The following is a 13,516-nucleotide window of genomic DNA, read 5'->3' as shown; positions in this document are numbered from 1 at the left end:
TAGAAAAAAAATCTAATATGAATGTGATTTCATGTAATTGGTTGTTAGGTAAGTTAGACTAATTTTAGTATATGATATGTATATAAATAGGGTGTGTGGTGGCCTTTAAAAGACTCACTTGAATAAATTGGAAATTGATTCAAATTATTTTTATTCCTTTCTATTTCATGCATCTGTAGCAATTTCTTTTAAGCATTCTGCCATTTTCGTTTCACTCTTCTTTCCATTTACTTATTTTGTTTAATTGCTTCCTAAGTCCTTTCCTTTTCCACCTTCTGCCATTTCCATTAAAACCAATTACATACACCAACAAAGCATGATTAATTTTATGCTTCACTAAACTTCTACTTAGCTTTTGGTTGGTATTCTTTCCGGTCAAGAATCGTGGGAAATGAATCCATACTAAAAATCTTTCATAATGATATTCAACATCTCTCCGAAATATGGGATAGTACAAATTCGTCCCTTAAAGTCAATTCAATTTCAATTCAAAAAGCACGCGTTGGGTTGGAGTTGTTTGGCGTATAGTTGGGAAGTCGAGTCAATCGTGCTGTATTTGGATTCCCATGAACAAATTGGCATATCATGTCAGGGTCATACTAGTAGGATTTTCGTCAAGAGAGATAATGATCGAATTTAAACAATCCACACGATTGAGGCCTTTGATCCGAGTTGGGTTCTTCAGAACACAAGGCTATCAGGATCTTAAATTGCGAATGCATGTATCGCGGTTAGACAATCAGTAATGGTTGGTTTGCAAGTCACACCGAAATTAACTAAGAAAAGAAGAATTGTTGGTTAAGACGTTCTTAGCCGCTATAACCAGCTTATGATTTGTAGGAGAAAACTCATTTTCAAGGATCGATTCAGAACCAAAATTAACTGAGTCTAAGGCTAAGACTTTATAGTATTGCTTACGAAGTTCAACTATTACATTCTCATTCCCCCTTTATTTATTTTCGATTAATATAATTGTTATTTTCTACTATTACATTTTATTTACTTTCCAAACATTCTCAATCCCCCTTTATTTATTTTATTTCTTTTCTTTTAGCAAGCACGTCACGAGTCGTGGGCACGACTATTGCCGTGATAGTAATTTTGTTCATAAGAAAAGGCAAAATTAGACAACTAATCCCTGTGGATTCGATCCTACTACTTTATTATGCTACTTCATATAATTTCATCGTAGGAATTTTTATTTGGTGGTTTCGACGCCCATAAATTTTGGCTACCGCTGTCGGGGATTGGAAAATTTTTTTCTAATTTCTGTTTGTTTTCCTTATAACTAGATCAGAATCAGAGACTCTAGAATTTGAACCAGAAATAGGGAAGTTATTAGACGCGATAAACAACCACATCCCGAGTTCGAAATAGGATCTTATACCGAGCACATTTTCTCATTCAACGAATTAGACAAAATGGTAGATCAAACTATACGCCAACTCATAGCAGCACCAGATGAACAACAACCACTGTGCATTATTTATCCGATAGGAAGAACGCCATTCGAGTTGAAGTCGGGCTTAATTCATATTTTTCCTACCTTTCGCGGAATGAAAAATGAAAATCCGCATACCTATCTTAAAGAATTTCACATGGTTTGCACAAGCATGAAACCTCAAGGAGTGATTGAAGATCAAATTAAACTTTTTGCTTTTCCTTTCTTATTAGTCGACTCTACTAGAGAGTGGTTATTTTATTTACCTCCTAGTTCAGTTAATACATGGTCTGATATGTTTTGTTTATCCTTGAAAGATTTTTTCCAGCAGCTCGGGCAACCGAATTGAGACGAGACATTATAGGATTTTGGCAAAAGGAGACTAAATCACTCTATGATTATTGGGAATGGTACAAAAAGTTGTGTGCAAGTTACCCTCAACATGACCTGACTAAACAATTGCTTTTATAGTATTTCTAGGAGGGATTACTCCCAATAGAAATGAAGATGATAGATACTGCTAGTGGAGGAGCACTTGTAAATATGACACCTCAGAGTGTAAGAGAATTGATTTCGACCATGGATGTAAATTCTCAACAATTCCGGCAAACTACAGAACCCACGAGATTAGTTCATGGGTTAAGTTCTCTATCTTTAGAAGATAAAATTGATAAGCTTACTAATGTTGTTCAAAATTTACTTACATATAAAAACAAGCCCAGCACAGTTGTATGTAATTTGTGCTATGCCAGATCATCCGACGGACTCATGTCATATTTTACACGAGGGTTCAATAGAGCAAGTGAGTGTTGTTGGAAACTTTCCAGGGCCACCCCAAAGGCGATATGATCCCTATTCAAACTCCTATAATGTGGGGTGGAAAGATCGTCCAAATCTAAGTTATGAGTCGAATCCTCCATTCAATCAGCCATACCAACAAAAGCCGAAAATTACCACCTCCAAATCATCTTTGGAAGCCATAGTGGAAAGGCTAGCCAATAGTATTGAAAAGTTTCAACAGAAAACTAACATGCATTTGCAGGAATTAGATAAGAAAGTGAGCAAGCTTGCACTCACGGTTAGCCATTTAGAGTCTCAAGGTAAGTTGCCATCTCAAACTAAACTTAATCCTCGACATAATGCAAGCACTATGACATTGAGAACTGGAGCAATTTTGGAACCCGTACCTGGTACGAGTCGTGCCCACAATGCTAGACGAGAAGAAAATAAACTTGACTCAGAGGCTCTAACGGAATTGTCACCAAAGAAACCATTTGTTGTACCACCTCCATTTCCTAGAAGACTCATCCAACTTAGGAAATAGAGAGAAGAGAAGGAGGTCTTTGACATTTTTCAGAAGGTAGAAATCAACATTCCTCTTCTTAATACGATTAAGCAGATTCAATGATATGCAAAATTTTTAAAAGAAATATGCACGAGTAAGAATAAGCTCCTGAGGTAATGAAAATATGACTATCGAATAAAACGTCTCCACTGTTTTGCAAAAGAAAATATCACCTAAATGTAAGGACCAAGTTATGTTCTCTATATACCGTAAAATAGGTAGTGTTGAAATTAAAAAAAGCCATGTGCAACTTAGGTACAACTGTTAACATTATGCATTTGTCCATTTATAAACCACTAAACACCGGTCCTTTGAAAGAAACATGTGTAATCATTCAACTTGTAGATAGGTCTGTAGTGTATCTAGAAGGAGTGCTGGAGAATGTTCTTGTCAAGGTAAATGAATTAATTTTTCCTGCAAATTTCTACGTTATCGACATGGAGGATGAAAACTTGGCCAATTCTTCTGATATACTACTTGGGAGACCATTTTTGAGTACTGCACAAACAAAGATTGACGTGCAGAGTGGAATACTCACTATGGAGTTTAATGGTGAAGTGGTGAAATTTAATGTTTCTGAGGCCATCGGCCATTCCAAAATTATTACAAATATCTCTAGTATTGATATTATTGAGCTATTAACAAAGTTACATTTTGAATGTCATCAAGCGGATGGGTTACAAACTGTGCTTTGTAAGAGTTTAGACCTCGATACTATGGATAAACAGGAGGAATTAATGACGTTGGAAGAGCTAATTCGTGAAGTTTTCATTCGTATAGAGGCCCCGAAATTAGAGCTCAAATCGTTACCAAAACATTTAAGGATTCCGATAGAGGAAAAGGCAAACCCAAATAGAGAAGCTCAAAGACGCCGCAATTTACCGATGATGAAGGAATCCAAGAAGTATTTCAAGGATGATAGGAAATGGTTGAAATCTTTCTGTAAGTACTTCCAAATGCACGTAATGGAAGAATTTATTCTCAAGAAACCAAACGAATAACACTCAGGTCGTCAAGCTAACGATGTTAAAAAAAAGCACTTTTTAGGAGGCAACCCATATTTATTTATTTTAATTTATTTAATTTTGGAATAAGTTTAGTTTATGTTAAAAATAAAAAAATATTATTATTTAATCTATTTTAATGTGTTGTTTTCCAGGAAAAATGGTGGAGGCTATCCCTTTTCATCCAAAAATAAATCAGAATTGAATCTATTTTGTGGCATGGGCATGCCTTATGAAATTTCAGTGCTACCATTTGTTGAAACATACACCCAGGACCAAACCGACCAAAACCAATCCAAACTGCCCAAACCACCCTCTTTCGAATTAAACATACACAAGGAGTACACTTGACCCTTCTCTTTATTATTTGTTCTTTTAAAATTGCACATTGAGGGTAATATAGGCTAAGTAGGGGGCGTGTTAGATTAGTAAGTGCATGATTGGTCGTCTTTCGCAATTGTTAATTCTTATGCTTGGATTATTTATTAATAAGCCTCTAATTCCAATGCTTAGTCAATTTAGATAGTTGCGCGGTTCTTGAATTAAAGCATTTATTATCTAGTTTAATCAACGTGTGTGTTATAAAGTTGAAATATTGTAATTAGATTGTTTCATGAAAATTGATTCTTTATAAATTTGCTTGGTAAGTATATCATTCTTAGTTATTTGATTTTAAATATATTAAAAAGGAAAAAAAAAAGAAAAAGAAAGAGAATAATTAATTCTACTTCGTTGATGGAAAGAGAGTAATTAATTCTACTTCGTTGATGGCTTAATATATGAGTAAAGATTTTGGGAATGTGATCTAATTTAGTAACTGGAATGAGGTGCTTGGGTTGTCATCTTATTTTTTGTAAAAAGGTTCGAGTGACGAATCAAAAACTTACAAACACTCTACTAACCGAGCTACCATGAGTAGGGAAAAATAGTTCATTTGGAGACATCTCAAATTGAGTAACCGAGGTAAGGTGCTTGGGTTGTCATCTCACTTCGCGTAAAAAGGTTTAACTATGTCCCAAATTTACTGCATGACTAATTGAGAATAAATACCTTGCAAATTTTGGTTCAATTTCAATTTAGTGAAATGATTGAATTTACATGTTTTAATTTTATAGACACTTATTGATTGAACTGAGTATTTGAACACTTATTCATTTTCACTTAAATTATTTGCATTGATCATGGTTGTGGAAGAGAGGATTGATTTTTGATAAATTATTGGATAGATTCTAATGTAGGAATATACAATATGCCGGAGGATAAGCATAGGCTAAGTAGGGGGATTAGTCCAAGCATCAAAGGAAAAGTTAATTGGATGGAGGATGACTCAACTTCCTGGTATTCTACTGATGAGTTCTTGAACTTAGACTTTCAGTTTTTGTCTTACATGTTTCAATGTGGTGATTTGGATTATGGTCCTTGGAAAATTCTATTGCATTTCTGCTGATGATGAGATGTTACTTTATTGTAGGATTTTTTACTGAAATTTTTATTTATTTTAAGTGTTGAAGTGCAAACACATGACTAGTTACAAGCATAGGTTTGTGGTATTGATGAATTGTATGCTAGGTCAAATATTTCTAATCATGTAGTTTTGTTAAACCATCCACTGATTGTAATGTGTACTAATATTTGTGGTAAAATGCTTGGTATGCTCTGTTTTGTGTTACTAAGTCGTATGATTAGTTGAATGTGTGAACTTGTTGATTGTTGAAACGAGTTATTTTGATGATAATGATTTGCATGGGGAGCATAGGAGGTATGTGATGATTAGAGATGAAAGAATAATAAGATGTCATATTGTGCACTTTGTGCCACATGTTATTTGGCTTTATGAAGGTTTGGATGGATGGTACGGAGAATGGCCAAGCATGCTCAAGTTAAAAGTTAAGATAGCTCACAGGGACATTCCTCCAAGTATGAGTCCGTAGGTATGTATCCACCAAGTATGAGTCCATAGGTATGTATGTAATAGCTTATTTTTAGTGGTGTCAAAACAGTGGTTTTGGGACCACAATGCCAACGAGTTATTATTTTAATATTTATTCAATATCTTCGGGATTATATTAAGGTTGTATTAAAGTTTCATTGAGAAATTTTGATGTTTAAATGGTTAATTAGGTGAAAGGGACTAAATCATAAAAGGTGAAAAAGTTTAGTTCTATTAGTTAAAAGTGTCAAATGGCTATGAAATATTAAACCAATGGACTAAGGTAGTAATTATACCATTTAATGAGATAGTGGATGTGCATGGACAAGGTTTTATTGAAATTTTTTATTATTATTAAGGGTAAAATGGTAAATTGATAATTAAATCTAAAATAAACTATGAAAAATCTTATCATCTTTCCCATTTTCTCTTTGGTTGGCTGAAATCACCATTTTTGAAGGGGGGCATTCAATTTCTTCTTCTACCTTGCATGGTATGATTTTGTGTCCCGTTTTTAATGATTTTTATGTTTTTAAGTTCATTTTAGCTTAGTCTAGCTAGCTCGGGGGTTAATTTACAAAACTATTAAAGGTTGAGGGACTTACCTTAGATTTTTTTGAATGTGTTTTGAATTTAAATGATAGATTATTAATATTAGTTGTTAAATAAACATGTTTTATTAAGTTATTTTTGATAAATTTTAAAATAGGGATTAAATTGTTAAAAGTGTAAATCTATGGGTTTTATTTTGAAATGTCGGTAATAGTGGGTTGTTTCAAGGTCCCTTGTAACATTGGTTACATTGGGTTTTGGTTAAAATGATTTATATCCAATTTATGAGCTTAAGGACTAAATTGTAAAAAGTTAAAATGTTAGGGGTGATTTTGTAATTTTGCATAAATATGAATTATGGATTAAATTGAATGCTAGAAGTACTTAATTGAATGAAATTATCTATTTAGGTCAAGATAAACCATAACCAGACTTAAATATAGGAAAAACTAAAGCTTCGAATTAGTTTGAGTCTTCTACTACGACCCTTGTGGTCGAGGTACGTTCATATGAACTATTATCGTTTTTAAATTTAGCTAAATTGTCTATTTGTTATGTTGTATTAATGTAAATGAATTTGAATATAAATGTATCAATGTTATGAACAATTGACGGATAATGAATCCCGTTTGAACTTTAAGAATTCTTAGGATACTAATGACATGTCATTAGGGATTTCATGTTTCGGGTGCTGGTCTTGAATGTCCTACCAGTGGCTGAGGTCCTGCATTTTTTGTGGATTCTCCATAGCTCGTGTGAGCAGGCCCATTTCATAGCTTGTGTGAACATTGATATAAAGGAAATGTTACGGTTATATGTAAAAGCACACTATGTGTGAGCATTCCCGAGTATCCGATGTAATTCTAGATTGTTCAACGGGTAAGAAAACGAATGGCATGGTAAGTAAGTAAATAGAATGATTCATAATCTATGAAAAGGCAAATGTAATAAATAATGTGCATATGGTAGTCTACTTATGTTATGGTTAAGTTCATATGTATCATGGATGAGCTTACTAACTTGTGAGTTGATGATGTTGTATAGGCTTATACTAAGTATATGGCATTGGTAATGAATTATGCTTAATCTATGGATTGTGCTAATGAAATGGTAAGTTATGTTTAAAGTTTATACGAGCTTACTAAGCAGTCGTTGCTTATGTAGTTACTTTCCTTTGTTTTATAGTTAATTGGAAACTCGATAGATTGGAAGCTCGTCGGAGACCTATAACACTATTTAGAAACCATTTCGGTAGTTTTTTAGTATTTTGGACAAGGTTAATAATGGCATCTATAGTTCTTTTATAGTGCTAGTTCATGGATGTGTAATGGATGTTTTGATATGCATATGCTTTGAAGTTTATGTTTGGTTTGGTGAACCTTAATGCCTTGCCAAGTTGTGTCATTTTGGTCATCTTTAAGTTCTTGTATATAAGGTCCTTTTTGATATGTTTGAAACGGCTTGTAATTGGTCATATGAGATATCCTTTGATAGGTAATTGAACTAGGTTATTATGCTTGGAATATGGCAATATTGGCATGTTTTGGTTAAGGATGTTTTGGTACAAATGTGGTACATTTGAATGGCATATTGGTTAGATGAATTAAGATGTTTGAAATGGCATGTTTATCTGTGTTTGAATGATGTTTAAATTCCTTGAATATGTGCCCAAATAGTATGGTTAGTTAAACATGATTCGGCCTTCAAATGGCTTGATTTTAGGTCAATTTTTAGGACCACATGGGCTGTCACATGACTGTGTGACACACATGGCCTGGCTACACGATCGTGTGTCATTTGAAATTTCTTAGTGTTTCAAGTCAGTGAGTTACACGACCTAGCACACAGCCTGGCACACGGTATTGTTTGGCAACTCAGAGAGTTACACAACCTGGCACAAGTCCTGCTACACGGTCGTGTGACCCTACTCAGTAAGTTACACGGGTGAAGGCACGGGCTGGGACATGACCGTGTGTCCCTTTGTTCGAATGTTACACAACCTAGGCTATGTTACACGGCCTTGCCACACGACTGTGTGACCCCTGTTTTCACATTTTTGCAACTTTTTCTTAAAACTTCCGTTTTGTTTCAAATTAGTCCCGATTTGCTTCCAAGCTATTTTTAGGGTCTTGAAGGCTCTATTTAGGGACAAAATGTATATGTCTCGAAGGCTCATGTGCAAGTTGTTCATCGTACAAATCTGCATATATGCGCAAGATCTGCAGATGCACGTGTTGTGCCAATGTGAGTGCGATGCCAATATATGAGTTGTTCCAAGGCATGATCTGTGTAGATGTGCATGCTATGTGAATGCGCATGCTTTGTCTAAGTCAGAACTGTGACAAGCACACAAGTTAGTCAATGTAAATGGAAGTATCAAATTAGCTAAAGTTGCATATATGTTGGCCGATTTAATTTTATACTCACTATCAAGTTGTTCATCTCATGTTCTTTAACGAAAGATTATTATGTTATTAAAAAAAAGATATATAATCATAAATAGAGTAGGATACAATGTTAGATTCAAAAAGTTTAACACGAACTTACCTCGTTCCTTTATCTTGTCTTCAGAAAAAACTCTATTTGTAAGAAATTGGAAAGGGATTAAGCCAGAATCTTCAGACCTGTTATGAGCCTATTTTCTTTCGCTTGAAGCATGTACATATTGGGGCAACCTGTAACATCGAGTTTTTATGCTCATACTTGTTATGTTTTTGAACTAAGAAAATGATGTATTAATTTTAATGTCCTGGATAATGTAAAAGATGGATATTTTTTATGAACGTATCTCTCTTTAGTATATGTAGTTTATTTTTCCTAGCCTTTATCGAATTTCAGATAATGTATGATATTTTACAATCTTTTTCTATGCATGCGTTAATGCTTCAAGTCAGAATTTAGTTTCGTGCAACCTCTCTATTGGTCAGTCGTCTGACTAGGCATTGGGTGAGGTGTTATAGTTAGTAGTATCAGAGCAAGGTTTAGTCAATTCTCGGAAGAGAAGATTTCAAAAATTAGCACCAATATGCATGTTACATAATTATGGCTCGGTCCTTCTTGTATTTACTAAATTTAATATGTGATGTGTAGCTTCTCCATGTTTTTAAGTAGTTCTAGAGAGATAGGTGATGAGGAGATAGTAAGTAACACCCCTCATCCCCAATCTAGTAGTCCTGGTGTTGCACAAAGTCACGAAGTAATCGAGTTTAATATACGGGAAGCTCTACTAGCAATGATGGGATAATAATTTAATTGTTTCATGGGTTTCGAGCCACCACCACTAGCAACCCCTCAAACACAGGATGATCTAGCACTACCGTGACTTCCTACATCTCTGCCCAGTAGTTTTATTGAATTTCGGATAATGTATGATATTCTACAAGTTGTTTGTATGCACTTGTTAATGCTTCAAGCCAGAATTTAGTTTCGTGTAACCTCCCCATTGGTCGATCGTCTGGCTAGACGTTTGGTAGGGTGTTACATCTACCTTCTCTACTAACAATAATAACTCCTATTTTATTTACTTCGAAAGTTCTAACACGTGTAAATCCAAAAATAACATTATTCTCACCTCTGGGGTGTTAAGGATATTACATTTCTCCCCCCTCCGTTTAAATTAAAATTTCATCGTTGAAATTTACTTGACTCAAATAGCAATGGATATTTTTGCTTCATTACTTCCTCACTTTCCTAAGTTTCTTTCTCCATATTATGATGTCTCCATAATATTTTCACTAAAGGAACTTGCTTATTTCTTAATTCTTGTACTTCTCAAGGAAGAATCTTAGCTGGTTATTCATCGTACATCAGATCTTGTTGAATTTCAATAGTTTTTTATGTAATAACATGTGATGAATCAAATCAATATATTCACAAAATTGACACATGAAAGACATTATGGACCTTATCCAACTTTGGTGGTAAAGCTAACCAATAAGCCGCTAGACAACACGCTATCTCCTATGGTCCTTTAAACCTCGAACTCAATTTTCCTTTCTTTCCAAATTGAAGAACCTTTTTTCGTGGAGACATGTTTAAGAATACTTTCTACCCTACACTATATTCAATATATTTCAACTTAAGATCAAAATAGGATTTTTGTCTATCAAAGGCTACTTTCAATCGATCTCTAATTAACTTCACTTTTTCTTTTATTTCCCTAAACAAGTTCGATCCCACGAGCTTGTTTTGTCTCAACTTTATCAAACAAACATGAGTTCTACACTTCCTTCCATACAATGCTTCATATCGTGCCATTTTAATATTGGACTAATAGTTGTTATTATAAGTGAACTTAACCAACGGCAAGTATCTTTCCCAAATTTCTTCAAATTCAATGGTACAACTTCTCAACATATCTTCCAGAATCTAAATTACTCGCTCTGATTATCCATTAGTTTGAGGATGAAATGCAATACTGAAATTCAATTGTATAACCAAATTTTAATGTAACTTCTCCCAAATCTTGAAGTAAATCTTCGATCTCTATCGAAAATTATAGATGTTGGTGTTGGAAAAAATCTGGTTCGAAAAATCATTTTCTTGCATAGCCAAAAATAAAAAATTTGAAAACCAAGTCGATTTGTGATATTTATAGTAACAAACCCTTCACTGATATCACAAATGTGTTTTCAGCTAGACAGATCATTGTCGTTCTTGGCTTTTAACCGAAGGGCCATTGTCACTAGCACCAAAGTGAAAAATCACTGGATTGCACTGTAGTACGACTATGACTAAACACACATGAAAATTTCCTAATGGCATGCCTTCTATATCATATTAGTTCACATCTTGTCTACATGAAAATTTAATACATTACATTCATTACATTCACTCAACAATTAAAGATAATTCAAACATTACACTTTTTACAATTTAGTCCTTATTAAGATGAAAATTCACTATACTCTATAACCTCACTATAATATCACTTTTCATTAATTAAATATTACATCACACTTCATTCAAGCTCTATATATGAATATTTTATTTCACATATCTACTTTTTCACTATTTGCAATTTAGTGTCCCCTTTCTACTACTTCAATACACTTACTCTATTCACTTTGCAATTAGAATTAAATTCATATTTTCACTATTGATGAATCAATTTTCATATATAATATTGACATATTGAGATATAAATTAATCATATAACCATTTTAATATGACTTACACATATGTTAAATTAGGTAAAATAAAATTCTTGAAGTACTTATAATCAATTGCTTGAATGAGCTTCTTTATTCTTCCTTCACTCTTTTGCTACTTCTTTCCCCTTATCAAAACCTGTTAATCACTTCTCTTGTGTTTCTCTTCATTAACATATCACACATATACAATATTTAATATCAAAATAATAATCGCATATGACATCCATGCACTTTTAAAAAAATAAACATGAAATTCTTAATAGATCTTATTATTCTTACCTTTAAATTTTATCCAAAACCCTAACTTCAAGTTTCTCTCTCCTCCAATATGAACACTAGTTAGTGTTGGAAAAAATCCAGCTTGAATGTGGTTTTCTTAAACAGCGAAAAATTAAAATTTTTAAAACCGGCCTAGTTTGTGATATTTATAGCAATAAACCTTAAATCGAAATCATACATATATTTTTGGATAAGCAAATCCTTGATGCTTTCTAGCTTTCAACCAAACAATCTTCTCAACTATTCTCATACCACAAACTGCTTTGAGTGTGGGCTCAAACTAATTAAATCAAAATACAAAACTAGAAAAAGTTACTTTCTTTTTGGGGTGAAAACGAAAATTCTCTCTTCTTTAATAGAAAATGGTAGAATTTTTATTCTGGAAAAATATATTTAATAGTTGGGAATAAATTCTCTCTATTTTTCAGCAAAGTAACAATCTCTTAAAGTTGTGTTTAATGCCCTATCGGTGTCATCTATTTATAAGAAGGAAAGGTAGAACCCTTGTTGAATTTGAGAGGTTTATTTTAAAGAGAAAAAGAACTTCTTACGTAGAATAGGAGTAAGGTGGACGACATCCCTAGTATTCCTCTATAGTTGTTGCCCCATACATATACCATGAGGGGAATTTAGGCCTCTCTCACATCGAGTCCAATTACGAGTACAACCTGGGATTTTTGACCAGTACTTTCTAATTTTATCAAACCCGATTCTATTATTCTATTTCCCAAAATAACTTTAATATTTTATATTAAATAATTTTCTCATCCCAATTTTACCCCCAATAAAATTATGACAATTTTTCCTTTAGTCAAATTTCAAGAAAATATGTTTAATATTTCACCACTCAACATGTTCATTATGACCGAATGATTTACTTTCATTTTTGAGTTCTAAAATAGATCAAAAACATAAACTCATTCTTTCGATCATTTCTGAGTAATCCATGTACATTTGCAAATGTATCATTTCTCATTTTCATTTTTATTTCCTTTGAGAAACCTACAATAATTTCCAAATGATTCTATTTCTCCATTTTAGAGAAAACCATAATCATTCCTGAATGTTTACCATTTCTCTATTTCTATTCATTCCATTCATTTCGATTCAAACACGTAATTCATTTATGGTTTCAACGAGCTAAAGGAGGGACCAAATTGGACTTATGTAGTTAAGGCTCAAATGATTCATAATTAAGTTCTAACTTTTCACCTATTAATTATAAACTTATTTAGTCACGAATTTATTCCACTATAGTATTGTAACTGAGCTCTCCCTAACGACAGACCTTTATGAAAGCAACTACTCAGTGCTCGTCCAATGACCTTATCATAAGTGTGTTGCCCTCATAGGATATCCTTGATCTATTTACGATGATATCCGCTCTCCCAGTATGATCCTATTTTATCTCATGAAAAGTCAATCACCATCAAATAGTAATCAAGTCATTTATCACAAAGACGAACGACTCGTGCCCACGTTTACTTTTCATCAACCATGTAATGCCAATGAGAGGTTATCATTTACCCATGTCTCGGGCTATGAATTTCACTATTGTGAATGACGCTACATACTTCAGAAGTCGTACACCGAACGCATTAGGTTTGGATTCCTTATCTATTCAAACTCAATTTTTTACTTACATCAAATTCTACTAGTCACGCATACAGAGTTCGCCATCAACTCAAGATTTAGGTATGCCACATGATTTGTCATGATTTGACGTGTTAAATTAGGCTTCTCATTACACTTTACGAGCTTGTTTCCAAGTAATTTATACGTTTATCTCATGTTTTTATTTCGTTTCTATTT

This window comes from Gossypium hirsutum, chromosome D11, assembly GCF_007990345.1.
Source record: "Gossypium hirsutum isolate 1008001.06 chromosome D11, Gossypium_hirsutum_v2.1, whole genome shotgun sequence".
NCBI lineage: Eukaryota > Viridiplantae > Streptophyta > Magnoliopsida > Malvales > Malvaceae > Gossypium > Gossypium hirsutum.
Note: the sequence above shows the minus strand (reverse complement) of the source record.